Consider the following 21965-nt stretch of genomic DNA (forward strand, 5'->3'; position numbering starts at 1 on the left):
ATGCCTTGTAGGGCGATCAACAAGTCATTTCACTTAAGTGATGGAACTTAAGTAGGAAACTTAAGTAGGAAACCTACTGTCTTTTGATTACCGCCTAGAGGCGATTAAGCAGATGGGCTGCTTTTGCCCTTACACGTTTTGTGTCCATGCTTTGGTTAGACGAAAAAAGGTACTTTTTTCTGGAAATCCAAAACAGAAAAGGAAGTTTTGTATTGCCTTGTTACTAATTTTGCGCATATTTCTAATCTTAATTGCTTATCAGAATCATATCAGTGCCAAGATATTTTTTCACCTAAGGCAGAAAGGTCAATGCGCGTCCATATAAATATAAAAATAGCTATACTTTTATTAAGCAAAAGTAATTGTATTAAATCAAAATGTCATAACTCTTATAGCATAATTATACCATAATTCTTAAAGTATTTTTTAATCGTAGTTTTATAAATTCAGAGAAATAATGTAGCCAATTATTTATAATTTTCAAATGAAAACGTTAAAAAATTCGTTTTCGATAAATAAGAAATAACACTGAAATGCATATTGCATTAATTTCCAGGTTTTCTTGCAACTTTTTGGTTTGTTTTATAATTTAGGTTTGACGAAGCCTATTTCCCCTAATAATTAAAGTAATTTTCGAATTCGTATAGCCAATTTGGCGCCTCTTCTAGTGATTCACATGTACCCGGCTTTGTTGCTTTTTAAGTATAAATGTTATTGATTTTTATTGCGTTTCGGTATTTTAATGTACGTTTATAGAATGTTAATTTGTTTTTATATGCATATTTCAGTAATATAATCTTACGACTAGCAGAAGCGTAGCTAGTGTTTTCAGCGCCCGGGGACGACTGAAGATTTTGCGCCCCTTTCTCTGTGCCAAGAACGGAAAACATTTCATTTTAAAATTTCGTAACATCAATTTGGCACCCCCTGAATACTGCGCCCGGAGACAGATGTCCCCCCTTGCCCCACCCCAGCTCCGCCACTGACTACTAGTGAGACAGTGTTGTTTAACTAATTTTTTGCTTTTGATTCATGTTATCGAGCTTTAACGCTAAGAAAAAATTTATAAGAGGCTTAAAATACCTAATTCCTATTGAAAGCTACATGTAATTGATAATTAAATTACTATTAAAATAACAAACACATGCTCAGTGTCAGTCATTTCGACATAATGTTTGTAATTCATTTTACCACAAATTTATTTCGTTTACCTTGTTTCATATTTATAAAAGGGGAGTTTACCTTTATCGCATTTATTGGTTGATAGAAGTTATGAAATATTGAATATTTTGAAACAAATTTCAGTCATAATAACCTTATTAAAAATTTTCTATATATAGACAAGATGTCACAGATACCTCTAAGTTTCCGAACTAAATTACATGGTACTGAAATTCGGTGCATTTTTATATGATTATTTTTGACAAAAAAAGTTACCTTACGTAAATCACAAAAGAACATTGTTTTAATTCTTAATTACATATAGCACTTGTATTAAATTGCTAAAATTCATTGTTTGGAAAATGTCGCTCTAAAAAATTAGACACTTTTACCTTTCAAAGTGGAATTTTTGTGGTTTTCTCTGTGCATAATGTGTGCGCGAGTAAGTTTTTCTTAGAATGTCCTCCACGGAGGCATTCCTCCCTTTAGGCAGATAGCTCTCGCGTGCTTTAAAGGAAAAATAAAGCAAACCAAAACGAAAGCTTCAAAATTGGTGTTTAACATTTTTTTGGGTTCAAATACGCAAATTACTTACAGATCTCAATTCACATTATCAAATGTTATTATTTAAATAAATAAAAGCAAGCTGAGAATTTCCATTTAAATTGTTTGTTTTAAAATAAAAAATAAGAACAGTAAGTTTTCAATAAATCTTGTCAACATCAAGCAGGGACAGGAACATGCCAATGTAAAATTTAATATTAGGCCAGAAAGAAACGCTTTGACGTAGATTATGGATAAAACTTAATCAAATTCGCAGGTAGTCAGAGACAGGCCTTTCTTCAGTAGAGAGAAAAAAATGTTTCTGAAGTATTTGTGTATTTATTACATAAATGTTTTAATGCTTCCATAGCACTGCTAATCGATAAAATTTATTTGATCAAAAGTAGGAAGTTTACTTTTAAAATTCCGATTTTTCAATTGTTTTCAGTGCCATATGTGGCATCGAAAAACACGTCTGACCGGGAGGCAGATTAATGGCTGAAAAATTCTCAGAATTTAAAAGGCATCGAACAAGAAAATTAAGGATGGCGAAATTCTAAGAATTTGGCACTTGACAACGGCAAAAGTTTTAGAATGTAGAGAGCTACATAATTTAGGCAGGGCAAAATCTTATAAATTTATAGAACATCGGTGAGTAGAATTAAGATCCCACAGCGATTGCACTGAGAAACAAATCGACCTGCTTCTCGATTATGCGGATGGACGCAGATTAACTTCCGAAAGCTCAGTGAAGCAAGAGCTATACATAATCAGCTATTTACGATTTCTGCTGTAATAAACTGAAATTTAATATAATAAATTAACACTATATATCAGTTTACGAAAACATGATGATACTTTTGAGAAATTTTCTTTAATTCCCCAGTACACTAGAAAAAAAAAAAAAAAAAAAAAAAGTACAATAGATTATATAATGATATTTACTAACAAAATGATGCCGATGGCGCATTTAATTTTTATCTTTTTATTAATCTAAATAAATATGTCATTGAGTTTTCCATAACTTATAGTTTTGCAAATTAAAAATGTTCAATAATATAATATGTGATTATGGTATTATTGGTATGGTACTATTCAAGGCAAAGCATACGAGGGTTATCTGCCTAAATGGAGGGATGCCTTTGTGGAGGACTTTCTAAGGGAAACTGGCTCGTACACATTACACATGGGGAGAACCACGAAAACGACCATGCAGCCATCCAGTTCGCGGGATTCGAAACTCGGACCGAACTACCAGTGTTCAGCGTCTTTACCGCTCGGCCGCTGGTGGGTAATATATGATTATGAAAGCTGTGTAAAAGAAGAAAAATTCTTGCACATTCGTCAGGCAGCATACGATGGGCACCTGCTTGAGGAAAAGGATGCGTTTGTAGATGACTTTTTCAGGGAAACTGGTTTGGTATATTCAACCTAAAATTCACCAAAATACCAAGCAACGAACGCATTCTCCGGAATTCAAACTTAGGCAAAACTACCAGTGTTCATTTGCAAAAGAGAGTTAACAACATAAACAGGCAACATGTTTGAAATTAGTATTTATTGCATCCAACAGTGATATGATTTTCTGATATAATTTAATGGAATATCACTGTAAAAGAATGGGAATCTTTTTTTTTTTTTTTTTTTCTTTTTCTTTTGTAAGGATATTTTTTTCCGCTTTGTTTTCAACATTTGGTTGAAATGCAAATTAAATAAATATTTACAAATGCAGAATATTGGATAGTTATTGATGATTTCGAGATTCAGTTTCTGAAATCCATTTCATGTGTCATTTCCTTAAAAAGGTGGTACAGAAACCAACTTTCGAGGAGTAAAATGGTTACTAGAAAAGAGTTTCCGATTTCTTTCATTCTTTTATTCCCATTATAAATTTACCCCGTAGTTCTTAGAACATTCTTCTATCCGTAAGTGATGATTTGCTTTCCGAGAAAATTTTCTGAAAGGAATAAATTACTTAGTCTTCAAACTATGGGAAAATCTTGCCATCGCCGGTACTTAATTCCCTTCATTTACTGAGATAACCTGCTTTGTTATACGTATGGTACTTGTTTTCTGATTTTTACTGAATTTGCATGCTCAAAACTATCTAAATAAAGAAACGCTATTGTGAATATGAGGGTATAAGTACATATATGAAAGGGTTATATATTTTTCAGAATTCCCCTATGAGCTGTTTATTCTTAGGGCAGAAAGAGGAAAAAGCTTGAATACATCGCCATTCCCGGAAACTAGACAGTACCGAACACATTACTAGACAGTCCGGTTTACCAAACAATAGAGTTTATCTGATTCCTAGTTGTAAAAGCTGACAGTTATAAATTGTTATGTTCATGGCGACCTTCAGAAGGCATCAAATTACTTCAAAAGTTCCGCTGCTATAAATTTTCAGACTGCAATTTTGTTCCTTTAAATTTTCGAAAATACCTATTTTTTAAGTATTTTTCGGTACTTATATTAATATTGATACAAATAATATAGAAAGCACCAAACGTAGCTATGATGTATTTCAATTTATCCTTAGTATTTTCTCACATATAGTATTAACACTTTGTCTACACGTTTCTAATGTTTCACCATAGTAAGCCTTCTCTTTCCGAATGTATTCAGTTCCTTTTCGCTTTCGTTTTCTGCTTCTTCTTTTTTTTAAAATTTTATTTATTTATTTATTTAATGTTATCATATCCTGAGTTACCATATCGAGGAGTAAGATGATTACTAGAAAAGAGTTTCTGATTTCTTTCATTCTTTTATTCCCATTATAAATTTATCCAGTAGTTCTTAGAACATTCTTCTATCCGTAAGTGATGATTTGCTTTCCGAGAAAATTTTCTGAAAGGAATAAATTACTTAGTCTTCAAACCATGGGAAAATCTTGCCATCCCCGGTACTTAATTCCCTTCATTTACTGAGATAACCTGCTTTGTTATAAGTATGGTACTATTTTTCTGATTTTTACTGAATTACTCTAGCTATTAGCTAGAGTAGCTACTAGGTAGCATTCATTATAGTACATTCATTATATTCATATAGCTACTAGCTAGCATTCATTATAGTACAAAAACTAATATAGCTTGTCAATATCAACACATTTTTATCTTCAATAAACTCCACGAATTCGATTGATGCTGTAAAAATTAATACTTTAGCCAATTATTCTGATTATAGTGATTTAAATTCGGTTTTAGGCAACATATGCATTCTTTCAGAAAACGCGATATATTGAGCACTGCTGTTACAAGTATATACTGTACATTCAAACATTTCATAATATGTAAATGTAGCATAACTTCTTTTCGAGTGCTTGCACTGAGAGTCTGCTTCAAGTAAACCTTAATAGAACTTTATTTCATGAAAATTTAGAAGTATTATAAAAGCCTCAGAATTATTTCCATTGCAAACATTTATGAATTATGCAGAAAAATATATAAGAAAAACATCAATGAGAAACTATTATCGAATATACATTTCATGACAGTAGTAAAACATTTTTTCAGTACCGACGGTATTAAAAAGCTCAATATTGTGATAAGCTAAAGAAAATAAAACGGTATTAAAAGTTTAATATTGTGATAAGTAAAAGTATACTAATATAACACTCATTTGATATTTTTGCCATTAGAACTATAATGTAATTCTAACCGTTAAAGTAACATTGTATTTGTATTAACTAGAATTATAATTGTAATTTCAATTAAATTTATCAGTACTCGTTGTTTCCTGCACCTTGAGGGAGACGCATTATTATTTTTTTTTTCTATTATATAAAATACTGTCCTCAGAAAAAAATGTCTCTAGACATGATTCTGTCTCCAAAATTAATGGATGAGGTGAACAGAAATAATCTTGGGACAGCGTTTGGGCAAGTGCTGCGAGTATGCGAAATGTAAGACTGTAATTAAACTTCGACCATCCTGGAGACTACACTTTCTTAGAATATTGCCATTCGACAAATTATAAGACCTTCCATTTATCTTTAAAGTTTAAGCTATCTGTTATTGACTGAGAAAAGCTGGTAATTCATTGTAGTTACTTTGTAGTTAAAACTACAACTAATGCAGTTATAATTGTAATTGTGCCGCCCAGATGGTATAGTGGTTAGGGAAGCCTGACTGCGATAACGAAGGGCCTGGGTTCGAATCCCGGAGAAGGTATGGCTTTAACTGTTCGTCCTTTCATAGGAGGCGATGGTGGCCCACATATTAGATGCCTCCATAATAAAGTGACTGCAACTTCTGGCCTTGTATAGACTAATGGACTGTGTTGCATTGTAACTGTTCCCAATCTGCCATTGGGAAAAAATAAAAATAAAAAAATAATAATAATTGTAATACAATGATTGTTCGAATTACAATATAACTTCAAAAGCAATTAGATTTTTCGCTCAGCAGAGTAATAAGTCGTCTTTTGAATACTACTAGTTCAAATCGGATGCCCATTTTGGCAAACAATCTAAATGTTTAGATAGCTCCGTGGATTTCCTTATGTGTAACATGAATACAAATCATTTTATTTTAGAAAGTTCTCTATGAGTACATCATTCTTCTTAAACGTTTCGTTGCATTCAATTAAATAAAGATCTTTTCCTGCTTTTATTAACGGGTGATATGAACATGAGCCAGTTTCCCTTAGAAAGTCCTCCACAGAAGCATCTTTGCAGTCTTTACCGTAATCCAAATAATATGACAGTCACAGGTGCATAAGAAAATTGTACTTTTATTTGTTCTTACGTGAAACAATGATGGAAAATAGTTCATGCAAGTACTTTACCTTGAAACTGAATAATGCATTTTAACTATTTATTCAAAATGTGTGTTATGTTGAATAAAAGACCAATTCGTAATTTTTTTTTCCAATGGCAGGTAGTAGCCGTTTATAGACATTGATCAGTACTAAGGCCGGTCATGTTATTAAGGAGGGAACTAATACTTGGGCCACCGTTGCCACCTATGAAGAGGACGAACAAATTACATTCATGCCCTATCTGGGATTCGAACCCAGGCTCTTCGGTACGGCAACCAGAGTCACGAACCGCTTTACTGTCTGGACGGTAATTCATAATAAATGGATTTAGTAAAATGTCTAATACACACAGCAATTAAGCATACTGATTGCTGATTAGAATCCTTTTTTACCAGCTAAAGCAATAGGTTGGATAAAATTATCAGACTTAGTTTAGTCCTTGATGATCTCCTTTCTGAAAAGAAAAGGATAAATGTAATTTTTATGATTTATTTCTTGTGTAATGTAAACAAGACAAGCGTCCCGTAACAAATCCTTTGCGAAAACATCCCTTTGCACTGGCATAAACTCTTTGCTTGCTTTCCCTTAATCTTGTAATTTAAGTTCACATGTATATCGAAGATCATAAACATACATATTTGCTTACTAACGTTATGTGCATTTCGGTCTATATAAAATATTTCCTTTAAATAAACTCCTATTTATGCTGGTACCACAAACTACAATATATGTAAGATGATTCAGAAGACATGACAGAAAATATTAATATTTTTCTTATAGGTGATTATCCCGTTGTATTATTTAAAAACTCATTATCCAAAATGCAGAAACATTTCGAATATAATATTATTGACTATAATTTTCAAATATTATCACGATTTCCTTAGCCTATGTCACTGAAATTATAACTTAATTATATTATATATAATTAACTTATATTATAATATAAGTTGTTTTTCTGATTAAATAGTTACAATCATCTGCTGAGCAATTTTAATTAAGAGGTCATTACAATTGCATTGTAATTTTTATTAGATTATATAATTACAGTTATACTGTTTATTCAATTAGATTTCACAATTAAAATGCATTTGAGTAAATTGTATATGTAATTAAAAATTGTTACATTGTAATTACAAGATAATTGCATAATATTATTCCAATTACTATGTGTTTTCAATTGCATTCTGAAATTACATTTGCAATTAAGATCATGATTTTCCTGGGCTACGTAACTGCTTTTATCAGAAACAATTCCTATCCTAATTACATTATTATAATTACTTACTAGAGTTACAATTACAGTGTAATTTTAATTAGATTATATGATTGCAGTTGCATTGAATGTGAAATTGGATTTCACAAATATAGAGTAATTGTAATTTAAATGAAATTACGTAAATTGTAATTGTAATTAAAAAAACAGCTACTTTTTAACATAACTACTTAGAAATTGCATAATTTTATTACAATTGCATACTACACTTAGAATTACAATTATGATCGTAATTTCACTATGTTAAGTAATTCTACTTATCAGAGACAATTACTTTCCTAATTACGTAGTTATAATTACCTACTGCAATTGCAGTTAAAATTACGTTGTAATTAGCTAATATTACCGTAGTTGTGATTAGATGCAATAAAATTTGCAATTGTAATTAGATTATATAATTATAATGTTTGTGATTATCATTGCATTGTAATTCTAAGACTTAAGAATTAAAATGCAATTACATACATTATTGTTGCATTTAAAAAGTACTTACTTTCTAATTGTAATTGCGAAGCTAACTACAATTGCAATATAATTGAAATCACATATTTCAAAATATTGTTGCAGTTTCTTGCAATTTGCAGCGCCTTGGAGCTGCGCTTTGGTGAAAAGTGTTTGAAAGACTACAGCAGGCTTCATCTAAAATCCCATCAGCAGAAGCCCACCGAAACACTTCAGGAGCGCGCCACGGATGTTGAAAGGCTGTCACATCACGCCTTTTCGGAGTGCCCGACAGAAACAAGAGAAATCCTGTCGCTGCAATATTTCATCGAAGGCATCCGGGATCCTGAAATACAGAAAGCTCTTCGAATGGCAGATGTAAAGGACATAAAAAGCGCTCTGTTGTACGCCATGAAGTTCGAGGCAGCCAAGCAAGCAACTAGTAGAGATCGCTACCCAGTTAGAGCTGTGCGAGTCCATCAGCCAGTGAATCAACTGATGGCTCGTTTAGATGATTTAGCCAGACAAGTCGACGCTTTGATACGAAGTAGGAGCGAGAAGAAAGTGGCTCTAAGGTGTTGGAGATGTGGTAGTGAAGGTCACCTAAGACGGAATTGCAGAACACCCCAGGGTACGGAATATAAAGCAGATGATTTTACCAGACAAGTCAGTGGCTTGAGACGGAACAGAAGTGAAAAGAAACTAATTCTAAAGTGCTGGAACTGCGGAGTTGAAGGCCACATACGAAGAAACTGCAAAACACCCCGAGATACGGAAAATAAGACCATTTCCCAGAAACGACGCAGTAAACAAATTAGTGACCATATCGAGGAACGGGGGTTGCCAGATAATGAAAAACCTTGTTTTAAAGCGCTTAAAATTTATACAGTGAGTGGCAACAGTAACGGAATGTCCATTAATGGGAATATTGATGAAGTTCCTTGCAATATGATCATTGACACAGGAGCTAATGTTACCATCATCAGGAAAGATTTAGCTGAACAGTTTAAAGATAAACTTATTTGGACGCCATCATGTGTTACCCTTCAGACTGCGTCTGGTAATAAGATCGACATAACTGGGAAGTTAAACGTAAGCATCACGTTTGGAAATGCCGCCTACCATCACACGGCTTATGTGGCGGATATCACAGATCCATGCATACTCGGATTGGACTTTTTAAGGAAATACAATTTTTCCTTAGACTTGAAAAACAGCAGACTGCTTTCAGGATCTGAAGACATGACTATCCATTCTAAGAAGGAATCCTCACCTGGAAATGCCGACGCTTTGTCCGAAAGAACCAGCCCGAGAAACTGGCGAAATCATGCTAGGGTCGAAAAGAAACACCAGACTACCAGCTATTCTCCATCTCAGATGCTCTTCGGTCGAGACCTTCGTCTGCCTTGTGACCGCCTGTTTCATCGCCGTACGGATGCGCCTTCATCGCCTGAGAAACACATCCAAGATGTCAAGGCCCGTTTTGAAGTGATGCACCGTTCCGCACAAAAGCGAGTGAACTTGGCGACGGAGAAAGTGAAGTCCAGACACAACACGAGAGCTACTGGACATAGATTCAAACAAGGAGACAAAGTGTGGTTGTGGAACCCGATTCAACGAAGAGAACTCAGTTCTAAATTACAGTCACCTTCGGATGGTCCATATACAGTCCTGAAGAGACTGAACGACGTCATGATCCGTAAGTCTTCGAACTCTAAACCTAAAATCGTTCATTACGACATGTTAGCTCACCACAATGGCCGTAGTACACAATGTAAATAATTGTAAATAGTGTAAGACCATGTCCATTTTGTTTTTAAATGTGTCTTTGATTTGATTTGTATTTAGTATTTGATTTGTATTTTGTATTTGATTTGTATTTGATAGCATTTGATTTGTTTTATTTATTACATTTATTGTTCATGTTGTTTACTATTGTTTTGCAATTCTTATTATTGTATTTATGCTTTAGCTGTAAGTTTGGCTTTCCTTTCCAGGGATTGTACTGCCCGGGACGTGCAGTCCTTGGGAATGGGGCAGTGTTACGGATTTGGTATTTAAATAGCTAATGTTAGTTGAATTGTAAATTAAATGAATTTATTTCCCGCGCAGTGCAGCGCGTGACGAATATTAAAAAAAGCTAAGCCAGAAAATTGAAAATACAAGAGCGCGTGCATTAAATAAATAAATATCTCTTTTTGATTTCGAGAAAGTACTGGAAAATTCTAGCGCGTGATTTTAAAATCTTATAAAAGGAGGAAAACATCTGAGTTTGTAGTAGTTGCTTAGTTGTTTGTTGTTTAGAAAACTGCTCTTGTTGATTGTAGCGAATTCGCGGATTAGCGTTCTTTAGCTGTTTTGAATTACATTCTATTGGACATTTGAGTAGTTAAAAGATAACTACTGTGAGATATTGTAATACTTCATGATAATTTGAGAAAATTTAAGCATTTTTGTTGTGATAATAATAAATTTTTTCGTTTTTTTCCTCGGACTTGTGCATTCATTTCATAACGAACCCATACGCACGCAACAATATTCAAATATAAAAGATGTGTGTAAATAAGTCATTAGACAAATTGAAGTAGTGATTTGAATCGAATATAGAAATCGAAAGCTCTCCCAAATAGAACTATGGATTTTAGAAATGACATATTTTAGTTGTGCCTTCACCAACGGACGTTTGGATTAGAATTTCGAAAATTAGCATATGGATTACCTGTTTACAAGTAAGCAATTCCGTTTTCTTTGAAAATTTGGAAAAAAACTGAGTTTCAATATTGTGATTAGTCAATTTTAAACATGGAAGCTTTAGGCAAACTGAAGCAGAAACGTACGAATGAACGCAGTAGCGTTAAGAAATTAATTACAAAAATAGAATCTTTGTTATCAGAAAATATCGAAAACACAAACATTGAGGAATTGCAGGAGATGAATGAAACAATTCTCGAAAGAGAAAACACGTTGAAAATGTTGAATTCACAAATCGAAACTCAGTTAAAAGATGCCAAAGAATTTGAAAAAGATATTACTGCAAGTGATAAATACAATGCACAAATTATGTCTGCAAAGTTTAGAATTAAAATAAGATTAAATAAATGTAATGAAAATTTGTCTGTCAAAAATGCATCAGATGCAAATTCTTTGAACACTTCTGTTTTTGAAATAAATGTATCGTCATCGGCTATGAAATTGCCAAAGTTAAATATACCAAAATTCTCAGGAGATGCAGGAAAATGGTTAGAATTTTTCAACAGTTTTCTAGCTGCGATTGATCAGAACAAAGCGTTAACCAAGATTGAAAAATTCGTATACTTGAAATCATTATTGTTAGGTCAAGCATATAATGTCGTTGAGGGATTTCAATTAAACGAACACAATTATGATTCGTGCTTAGAACTTTTAAAAGAACGCTTTGGGAAACCAGAGAAAATTATAAAATCACATATGAATAATCTTTTAGACATAGAACTAGTTAAAAATTCTTCTAACTTAAATGCACTAAGAAGATTACACGACGATTGTGAAATAAACGTTCGAATCTTAAGTAATTTAGGAGTAACTTCAGGTTCGTACAGACACTTGTTAAATCCGATATTATTGAAATTATTGCCTCATGATTTGATTCTCGAATATCATCGAAAGCGTGATCCAAAAGAGGAATCTGATGTTACAGGTTTAATTGCTTTTTTGAAAAACGAAATTGAATGCCGCGAACAAACATACGCAGTTAACAAACCGGAACCGAAATTCGTTCCATTGAACGGAAAGAATAAACACTTCGACAAGCACAAAAGTAATTATAAATACATAAACAATAAGTTTAACTCTAAAGTTAACCCCTCGTCGGCGGCAGAATTATTAGCTCCCGTACAAGAAGAAAACTGTATTTTTTGCAAAAATAACACACATAATAGTGAAAAGTGTAATATGAGTGTAAATGAAAAACGAAATGTTCTGAAATTACAAGCTGGATGTTATGTTTGTCTGGCTCAAGCTCATCAATTTTCCGATTGTTCTGAGAAAACGTCTCGTGTATACTGCCACAGAAAAACATAATGCAACCATTTGTTACAAAAATGAGAAAAAACCCGAAGCATCGCAAACAAAAGGTGTAGAAAATTCAGCGTGCAAACACATTAGCATTGGTAGGAATAAAATATTTTTACAGACGGCTACAGTCGAACTTAAATGTAGGTCACGCAATAAATTAGTTCGTTCTTTATTTGACAGCGCTAGTCAACGCTCGTATATTCAGAAACGTCTGTCTAAACAACTGGGATTAAAAGTCGTGGGAAGGGAAGAAATAATGATTCATAATTTCGGATATCAAGTACCTACCAAACAGAACTGTGCGCGACTAGAAGTAAAAATGTAAAACATTTTCGATAACCAGGAATTAATTATTCAGGTTTTAGAGACTGATGAAATATCGAGTGCTGAGCTAGACTATCCTCCGGAAAATATTCGGGAGTTGTTGAAAGATAGGGGAATAATTTTAGCGGATGTTGATCACGAATCTTTAGATAACAACAACGTATCTTTACTCATTGGAGCTGACAATTATTGGAAATTAGTAAAAGACAAAATTGAACGTTTGAACTCAACATTAGTTACAATGGAAACTAAAATGCGTTGGATTTTAATGGGAAAACAATTTGATCGTATTGAAGATAAGGAAAATGTAACTAATGCCGTCGCAGTGACTTCTTTATTAATTCACACATCGAAGATTGAAAATTTGTGGAAATTACATTTATTGGGAATTCGAGATCCTGTTGAAACAAAATGTAGAAAGGAAATGGAAATTGCCGCATTAAATCATTTTAACGAAACTGTTACCTTTAAAGAGGGAAGATATGAGGTTCAGTTGCCTTGGGTAAGAGAAAAGGACTGTTTAAGTCAAAATTTCGGTATTGCTAGACAGCGTTTAAACAGTACGACACACCGGTTGATACAAAAGGGCAAATTCGAGGATTACGAAAATGTTTTCACAGATTGGTTAAAGGAAAGAATTATAGAAGAAGTCCCTGAACACGAAATGAATAATCAGTGTCACTATTTACCACGTAAAGTGGTATTCAAAGAAACTTCGACCACGAAATTGCGACCGGTATTTGATGCTTCCTGTAAAGACAAAAATTCGCGCTCACTTAATGATTGCCTAGAAAACGGTCCAAATTTGCTGGAACAAATTATTCCTATAATTTTAAGATTTCGCAAGAATAGAATAGGAGTTATTTCAGACATAAGAAAGGCGATTTTGCAAATGTCAGTGAATAAGAGTGATCGAGATTTCTTACGATTTTTATGGTGGAAAGACTTTGACAATAAGGAACTTAGAGTTTTTAGACATAAACGCGTTTTTTTGGATTGAATTGCAGTCCCTTTTTATTGGCTACTGTATTAAGCCATCACATTGATCTAAATTCGTCTAAATATCCTGAAACAGCGGAAAATTTAAAAGAATCATTCTACGTAGATAATTGCATTACATCTGTTCCTGATGAAGAGACACTTACGCGATTCATCGAGGAATCGAAACAAATATTAGAATCTGCGTCAATCGATCTAAGAGGGTGGGAGCACACTTCTCTTTTGAAATCTGAAGGCAGTATAGAACCTACTCCTGTATTGGGAATTTTGTGGGATAAGGAAGATGATAGCCTTTTCTGTGAGGTGAAGACTGATACCTACAAACCAGTGAATCTTACTAGAAGAAATATATTGTCTGCGGTACATTGCATTTTCGACCCCATGGGTTTTCTCTGCCCTATACGCTAACACCTAAACTACTCATACAAAAGACATGGTTGTTAAAAATTGGTTGGGATACAAATATACCCGAAGACTTAGGAAAAGAGTTCTATTCGTGGATTGATGATTTGTCAATTTTATCCAGTGTTAGAATTCCAAGGGCTTTAGATATAAATGGAAATGAAAGTCTTAGTCTTCATACGTTCTATGACGCAAGTAAACAAGCCTATGGATGTGCGATTTATTTAAGAAAAGAAACAAGTGAAAATGTATCGGTGTATTTTCTTCTAGCTAAAAGTAGAGTGAGTCCATTAAGAAAAATGACCATAAATCGTCTAGATTTATTATCCTGCTGTATAGGAGTCAGACTCGCAGCTCTTACTTTACAAACACTCAAATTAGACAACGTTCCAAGGAACTATTGGACAGATTCGAGTATTGCTCTTTCTTGGATCCAAAGAGATGACCATTGGGCGCCATTTGTCGCAAATAGAGTAAAAGAGATACGAAAATTGTCATCGGAATCTGAATGGCATCACATTCTATAAATTCGAATCCAGCAGATATACCATCACGAGGGTGTTCGATTAAGAGTTTTGTGAAATCTCGCTGGTAGCAAGGGCCAGAATGGCTTATGAAGAACGATGAAGAGTGGCCAATTAGTGAAGTGATTACTAACGAAGAAAAAATTATGAAAGGAAAGCGAAAGAACATTATTTCGACTTTGGCTAATATCACCGCTGAAGAATGGTATCTGATTTACTTTTCAAGTTACTTTAAAATTGTGAGAATGATTTCTTGGATTCTAAAGTTCATAAATAATTGTAGACATGGAGGAAGAAATTATGGCAAAACCCTGAGTGTTGAAGAATTTGACATTGCTGAGAAGAAATTAGTGAAGATCGTTCAACAAGAAGTATTCTCTAGTGAAGAACAGTTGAAGGGACATTTTACGTTCAGAGATGAAGAAGGGATTATAAGATTGAAAACGAAGATTTTGAGAAGACATGATGATGAAAACTTCCGGTGCTCCATTGTACTTCCATCCAAACATGAATTAGTAGAAAGAATGATACAAGACTACCATTTACAACTTTTACATGCTGGTACTCAAGTTCTTTTAACCAATATTCGTCAAAAATTTTGGATAATAAAAGGAAGAAAAACAGTACAAGGAGTCATATCGAAGTGCGTTCGGTGCAAGAGACACTCGGCGAAAGCTCTTGATACATTGCCTTGTCCTCTCCCAGAAGATCGATTCAGAGATGCTTATGCATTTGAGGTGACAGGTGTTGATGTAGCAGGACCACTTTATTTAAAAGAAAATAGAAAAGCTTGGATCTTGCTTTTTACTTGTGGAGTTTATCGTGCGGTTCATTTAGTATTAATTGAAAGCTTATCGACTAATCCATTTTTTTCTCGGATTTAGAAGATTCATAGCATAAAGAGGACGGCTTAGAGTAGTATACAGCGATAACGGCACAAATTTTGTAGGGGCAAGGAATTTGCTCCGATCTGTTGACTGGAACCAAATTATCAGAAGTACTTCGAAAATGAAAATTCAGTGGAAGTTAAATCCACCAACCGCAGCATGGTGGGGCGGCTGGTGGGAGAGACTGGTTCAAATGATCAAGAAATTATTGAGAAGAGTCCTGGGAAAAGCATTACTTTCATATGAAGAAATGTTAGCTATCCTATGTGATGCAGAAGCAAATATCAACTCCAGACCATTAACATACGAGTCAGAAGATTCCACCGATTTATGCCGTTATTTTTAAGTTATTAAATATTTCTCTTCCTGAATACGTAAATGTGATCAGCTATGCAGACGATATTTTATATGTAATATATGATGTATCTTTAGAAAAATTAGAACAGCGTTTTCAACTGGTGAGTGATATTCTAAAGAACTGGGCCGAGGATGAGAAGTTGATTTTTAATTTGCGAAAGATTTTATATATGTTTTTCCCTAAGACCGGCAAAAATACTAGACCACCCAGGCTAAGATTTTATGGTACCTTGTGGAAAAGAGTAGATCACATGAAATATTTAGGTGTAATTATGGATGATAAATTGAATTTTGAACTTTATTTTAAGAAATTCAGAAGAAATCTGATACCATTTTATTATTTTATAAAAGACATTATCCAAAACAAATATTGATTACTAAAAGAAATATACTCAGAATGATTTATAATGCTGTTATCATACCTATAATAATGTATGGAATAGGTAGTTGGGGCTCTAGGGCGGCGGAACTCCAAAGAATAAGGAATAAGTTTTAACAATTCAGCGGCCCTGGCTTTCTGTCACTGACTAGGTGTTTCAAAACTACTCCACTACTCCATCCGAAATTCTCTGCATCTTGGCCGGCACACCGCCTCTTTCTATATTTTATAGGTATTATTACGGTAAATTTTTATTATCTACTAATAAGATTGATTTTATTCATTATGAGGAATTTTTTGCTTGTTGTACTGCTTTTTATAACTTTGATCCTTATTGTATACACCCTGCTAAAAGAGTTATTATTGATTATGAATTTCATTTTGTTGAGTTTGGGGAAATTGGCATTTTTACAGATGGTTCTGGAATCGATGGTAAGATAAGTTTTTCTTATGTTGTATATTACTATGGTATTGAAATTTACAATGATAAAATTAAATTGAAAAATTTTAATTCAGTGTTCCAGGCAGAATTGACAGCTATTTTTAATGCTTTGAGATGGATAAAGGATAACTTATATATCCATTATAAAATATCAATTTATAGTGATTGTCTGTCTGGTCTCCAGGCCTTAAAAATTACGAATGTAAAAACTCATTAATTGTTGATATTAAATGTCTCTATGAAGAAATCACCAAAATTCATGTTGTGAAATTTAAATGGGTTAAGTCCCACGTTGGGATTTTGGGTAACGAAAGTGCCGATGTGTTGGTCAAGGAGGCAGTTTTGGGCGAATCCGGGGAGTGTTCCATTGTCCAACCATCCAGAAGAATTCTTGTAAATAAAATAAAACAATTTTATATTGATATGTGGAAAAAGGTTTGGAATGAGCCTGATAGAAAAAAGGATCACAGTTATAATTTGATCCCTACTTATAATAAATGTATTTCATGCTGCCTGGATCTTAAGGACATGGACGCTTCCCGGAGTACCTAAAGAGATTCGGTCTACAAGAAAATGAGTTATGTTATAATTGTAGAGTTACGGGTTCAGTTATACATTTTGTAAATAAATGTGATTTAACTTATGATATAAGAAAAAAGTTTGGACATATTAATACATTTACTGGAAAAAAAACTGAATTTGAATTTGCTAGGGAATTAATGAATTTTATTAATAATAATCGTGTTAATGTCGGAATTTTGATTTAACATGTGTTTAGTGTTTTTATGATAGAGCATGGTCTGTGTCTTGTGTTTTGTCCTTTTGTTTAGTTAGTTTCTAACCATTGATTCTATTTATTTTAATTATTATTTTCCCGTTAAGGTCCATTAGGTTATATCCTAATGGGCGTATTTTATTATGTGGTTTTTAACTTGGCGCCCCCCTGGAAAAGTTATAAAATCAAATCGATTAGGTGGATGGGGGGCTGCGCCTCTTTCTGTACCTTCGCGAACTATCAAGAAAGGTGATTTTGTGTTTGTAGAGGACGATAAAAGGAAAAGAACAGACTGGCCTATGGGTCGTGTGATCGAAACATACCCAGGAAAAGAAAACATCAGAGTGGTGAAAGTAAAAACATCTAATGGTGAACTGTTAAGACCAGTTCAAAGAGTATTTCCAATGGAGATAGACAATAAAGAATCTATCTTCGAGATTAAAACTACTGAATTATCCACATCTTCAAGAAATACTGGTAAGATGAATGATTTAGTAATTGATACCGAAGACTTTGAATTCGAAAAGTCTGATAAAAACATTCAGTTTAGTAGATATGGCAGAAAAATTGTGAAACCAAAGAACTTTAATTAGTTTAATTTTGTTTTCAGTACCACTATTATTTGTTTGCCTTATTTCTTTCTTTGAATTTAAAATTTGTATACAATTTGATTTTCCAGTTTAGTGAATTAATCTCTTTGCTAGTATTTTTCAGAAAACAATTTTTTGCCTGTTGTTTAAAGAATGTAAGTTTGCAGAATATTAAGTAAGTTTAAAATATTCAAGATATTTGTTACGCCTAGATAAAATTGTTGATTTTGGTAATTTCAATTTTCATTTCACAATTGTTTTTATTTTTTCATACTTTGTCAAAAATCAAAAGGTGGGAGAAATGTTACAACTCGAACGCGAAATGAGCGAAAGTTTCTCTTCTGCCAGTGGCAACGAGGAGTCGAAAAACAAACTTGGAAGAGAGAGGTCGCTCACTCGCTATTCTCTCGATAGAATTGATACGAAGGGGGAATAATCCCCATCTTTTGATTTGAAATTAATCTCGAATTATGTATATATTGTAATATAAAAGATGTGTGTAAATAAAAGTCATTAGACAAATTGTAGTAGTGATTTGAATCGAATATAGAAATCGAAAGCTCTCCCAAATAGAATTATGCATTTTAGAAATGACACCGGTTTTGAACACTTTACTGTCAAACAAAACTAAAATTTTGTGGACCCGGAAAGTGGGTGTCATACACAAACAGTACAACGGCTGTGGGGCAGTGCTAAATGGGGTAATAACCGCCATCGGGGCACTGCTCGACAGCATTTTGATTATTACTTGTCCGAGTTTATATACAGACGTTTGCACAAGAAAACTGAAATTTTTTCTGCTATGTTGGAAGACATAAAACATTTTATGCCACCCGTTTAATTGCAAGTATATTTAGCTTTTTTACTTCCTTGTACGAAGTAAAAAAGAAATATTGTAATGGCGAAAATTTTCAGGCAGCATATTTCAACGAACATATCCATTTTGACCGCTATCGAATGCAATTTAACGATGTTTTCGCGTGATATCTGTACGTAAGAACAGAATAAAAGACTCGTTTCGTCGAAAAAATTACAAAACTGCTTTAAAATTAATTCTGAAGAGAATTTTTCGTGGCTTCTGTACGAACGTATGTACGTACGTACGTATGTATCTCGCATAACTCAAAAAGGAGTAGCCTCAGAACGTTGAAATTTTTTATATAGGACTGCTATAACATGTAGATGTGCACCTTGTATTTTGGTTGTAATCCGGTTCGCCAAACGTATATAAATATATTTATATATATATCCACTCTGTTCCCCGGGTCAGTGATCTCAGTTTCTTTACTCTTATATGTTTGTAAATTGTACATTTTTTGCTTTAAAAATGATTGTATTATGTTGTTTTTATCTTCCGGTTAAGGTTTTTATGCCTTTAGTAAATCTGTATGCAATATTTTTAGAATTATCAACAATTTTAAAGTTGGTTAACCTTTTTTTTTACGGCGGCCATTGCTTGTTTACATTTGAAACAGCAGACTAGTGGATTTGTTTCCAATCTAGAGAAATTTTGCTTCGCAACAACAAAGATAACACCTCCTTTTATTATTGCCAATTAAGTCATGCTTAATCCTTTCTGGAATTTTTTCGAGGAAATGAGTGTTTAAGATTTACTTCGTAATTTTTGATACATATATTTTGAGTTTTTATGTATTTTTGCCTTCTCGCGAAGTGAGAGCTGAATTAATTGTATGAGAAATACTCAATCGTCTGTGAAAAACTGGTTCTTTTTTGTTTTGTTTGCTTAATTTCCCTTATACATCATTCTAGATTTATTATAGCATTTGAATAGAACATGTGGCAACGATTAGATATTTCTATTCTTTAAATGACATACATTTTGTGCATTATGAGTTATAATATGAACGAAATACACTGCTCAAAACAATTAAAGGATATTGTAAGTTTTATATAAAATAAAGATCTAAGCGGATTTTTTTTTTCCGAAAATGGAAGAAGAGAATCACAAAGGCAAATTTTTCTGGTTTTCAAACTGTGGAGTATGCTAATTTTGAGTTCGACGTCTAAAACGTCAGTGGCAGCGAATGAAATTTGACTTTCAACTGAATAAAAGACAATGAAGACAAGGATGATCGGCTTTCAGTGACTGCTTTGTTTCGATGAGTACGATGTCTCAGCGAAGTCTTTTGACCGATTCAGAAGCTTATAGAGTTGTTGGTAGTTTAGAAGGGGGCCAAAGTCAAGCCGAAGTAGCGCAAGCCATTGGAGTGTCACAAAGTGTGATTTCCAGGATCTGAAACCGTTTTTTGGAAACTGGAAGTGCAGGCCGAAGACCAGGGCAAGGTCGTAGACGGGCAACAAGGGCCAATGAAGATTGTTATTTACTGTTAATGGCTCGGAGACACCGAAATATGAATGCTAATCTTCTCCAACAACACCTGCGCTCGGCTACTGGCACCACGGTTTCAACTCAGACTGTCCGAAACCGGTTCAAAGGTGTAGGTCTGTATGCTCGCCGACCGATGGTATGTGTTAGAATAACATCAAGGCATCGTCGCGACCGCAGGGAGTGGGCAACAGACCATGTGAACTGGAGGAGAAATGAATGGAGCAATGTTCTTTTTTCTGACGAGTCCCGTTTTTCTGTTCATCCTGATAATAGGCGTATTTTCATCTGGAGAGACCGTGGCAGTAGGAATAATCCTGCGTTCGTGCACGAAAGTGTCAGATTTGGCTGTGGGCGAGTATTGGTGTATGGTGGCATCTCCATTGACGGGCGCACAGACCTCTACATCATTCGAGATGGACCTCTGACTGGTCGCCGATATAGGGATGAGATCCTCAGACCTATTGTAGTCCCATACGCTGCAGCAATCGGAGATGACTTCATTTTAATGGATGATAACTGCAGGCCACATCGTGCTAACCTGGTGGAGGATTTCCTTTTCGAGGAAGGAATCGTACGAATGGAATGGCCAGAGAATGTCTGTTCTCCAGACATGAATCCAATAGAGCACATTTGGGACGCTCTAGGAAGATGAGTTGCTGGCCGCCAACAACCCTCACAAACTCTCCAAGAACTGGAAAGAGCTCTTCTGGAAGAGTGGGACAGAATACCCCAACTTGTGATTAATAGCCTCATTGACTCCATGACTCAAAGGTGTTCAACGTTGCTGGCCGTCCGTGGAAACCATACCCCCTACTGAAAATGATTTCCTTTGAAGAAAACACCTTTTCTTATTCTTTTTTTTTTTCATATGCACAAATTGTGTTTTTTTCCTTTTGTACACAAATGCGCAATAAAATGCATTTTTTTCTGCCAAACATGTGTAATTTATTCTCATATAACCTACTACGTCTGTCGACCATGTATCAATCAGCTAAAAAGTTTCCCAGCCATAAGATCCACCTAAAACCGCAATATCTTTTAATTGTTTTCAGCAGTGTATAATACTGTTAAGTGAATCTAGCGCCAGAGTGTCGCTATGGTAAACAAATACTAGAGTGAATTTTAAAGAATGCGTTTATTCTATTGTGGTTCATGCGCTGTCGGCGAAGAAGATTTAATTCAATCCAATAAGTCTAAATGAAATGCAAGGAAAAATGCGTATAATTTAATATTCCGTACAAGGAAGTCATGTGGTGTACATATCAGATTTTTTTCATAAAGTAATACAAAATTGTATTATATGAAATTAACGTCTCATCTAAATTAAAATAAAAATCAGAAATAGTTATTTACTATTATGTTTCCATTCAGTTATTTTAGCCTTTTTTATATAAATAATAATAATAATAAAGTACTATATGAAAGTAACTTTTTATCTAAATTAAAACATCAATCTTAAATAGTTATTTACTATTATACTTCCTTTCTTGTGTTAGGGTTGCCGCAATTATTTTTGGCAGCATTGGCATCGACAATAGTTTGGCGATTTTTTACTGCCCTCAAAACCGAATAGTACCAGAATTTGTTATTCAAAATTGCCGAAGAAGTACCTGAATTTATTATATTGCCGAGTTTCGAAATTTGGGATAGTTGGTGAGTACGATAGTAACAGAAAATGTGGTTAAGGCACTTTGTTAAAAT

The 21965-nt window shown here is 33.9% G+C and overlaps 1 protein-coding gene across 1 annotated transcript in view; it reads right to left on the minus strand.

The window, feature by feature from the left end:
• Window positions 1-21965, minus strand: part of LOC118205238 (uncharacterized) — a gene marked incomplete at its 5' end in the record, with an annotated part of 146283 nt that overhangs the window by 112332 nt on the left and 11986 nt on the right. The window lies entirely within an intron of this gene.

The sequence above is a fragment of the Stegodyphus dumicola genome, chromosome 8, assembly GCF_044657685.1.
Source record: "Stegodyphus dumicola isolate Sdum_Otavi_A_Nest chromosome 8, ASM4465768v1".
In the NCBI taxonomy this organism is placed as follows: domain Eukaryota; kingdom Metazoa; phylum Arthropoda; class Arachnida; order Araneae; family Eresidae; genus Stegodyphus; species Stegodyphus dumicola.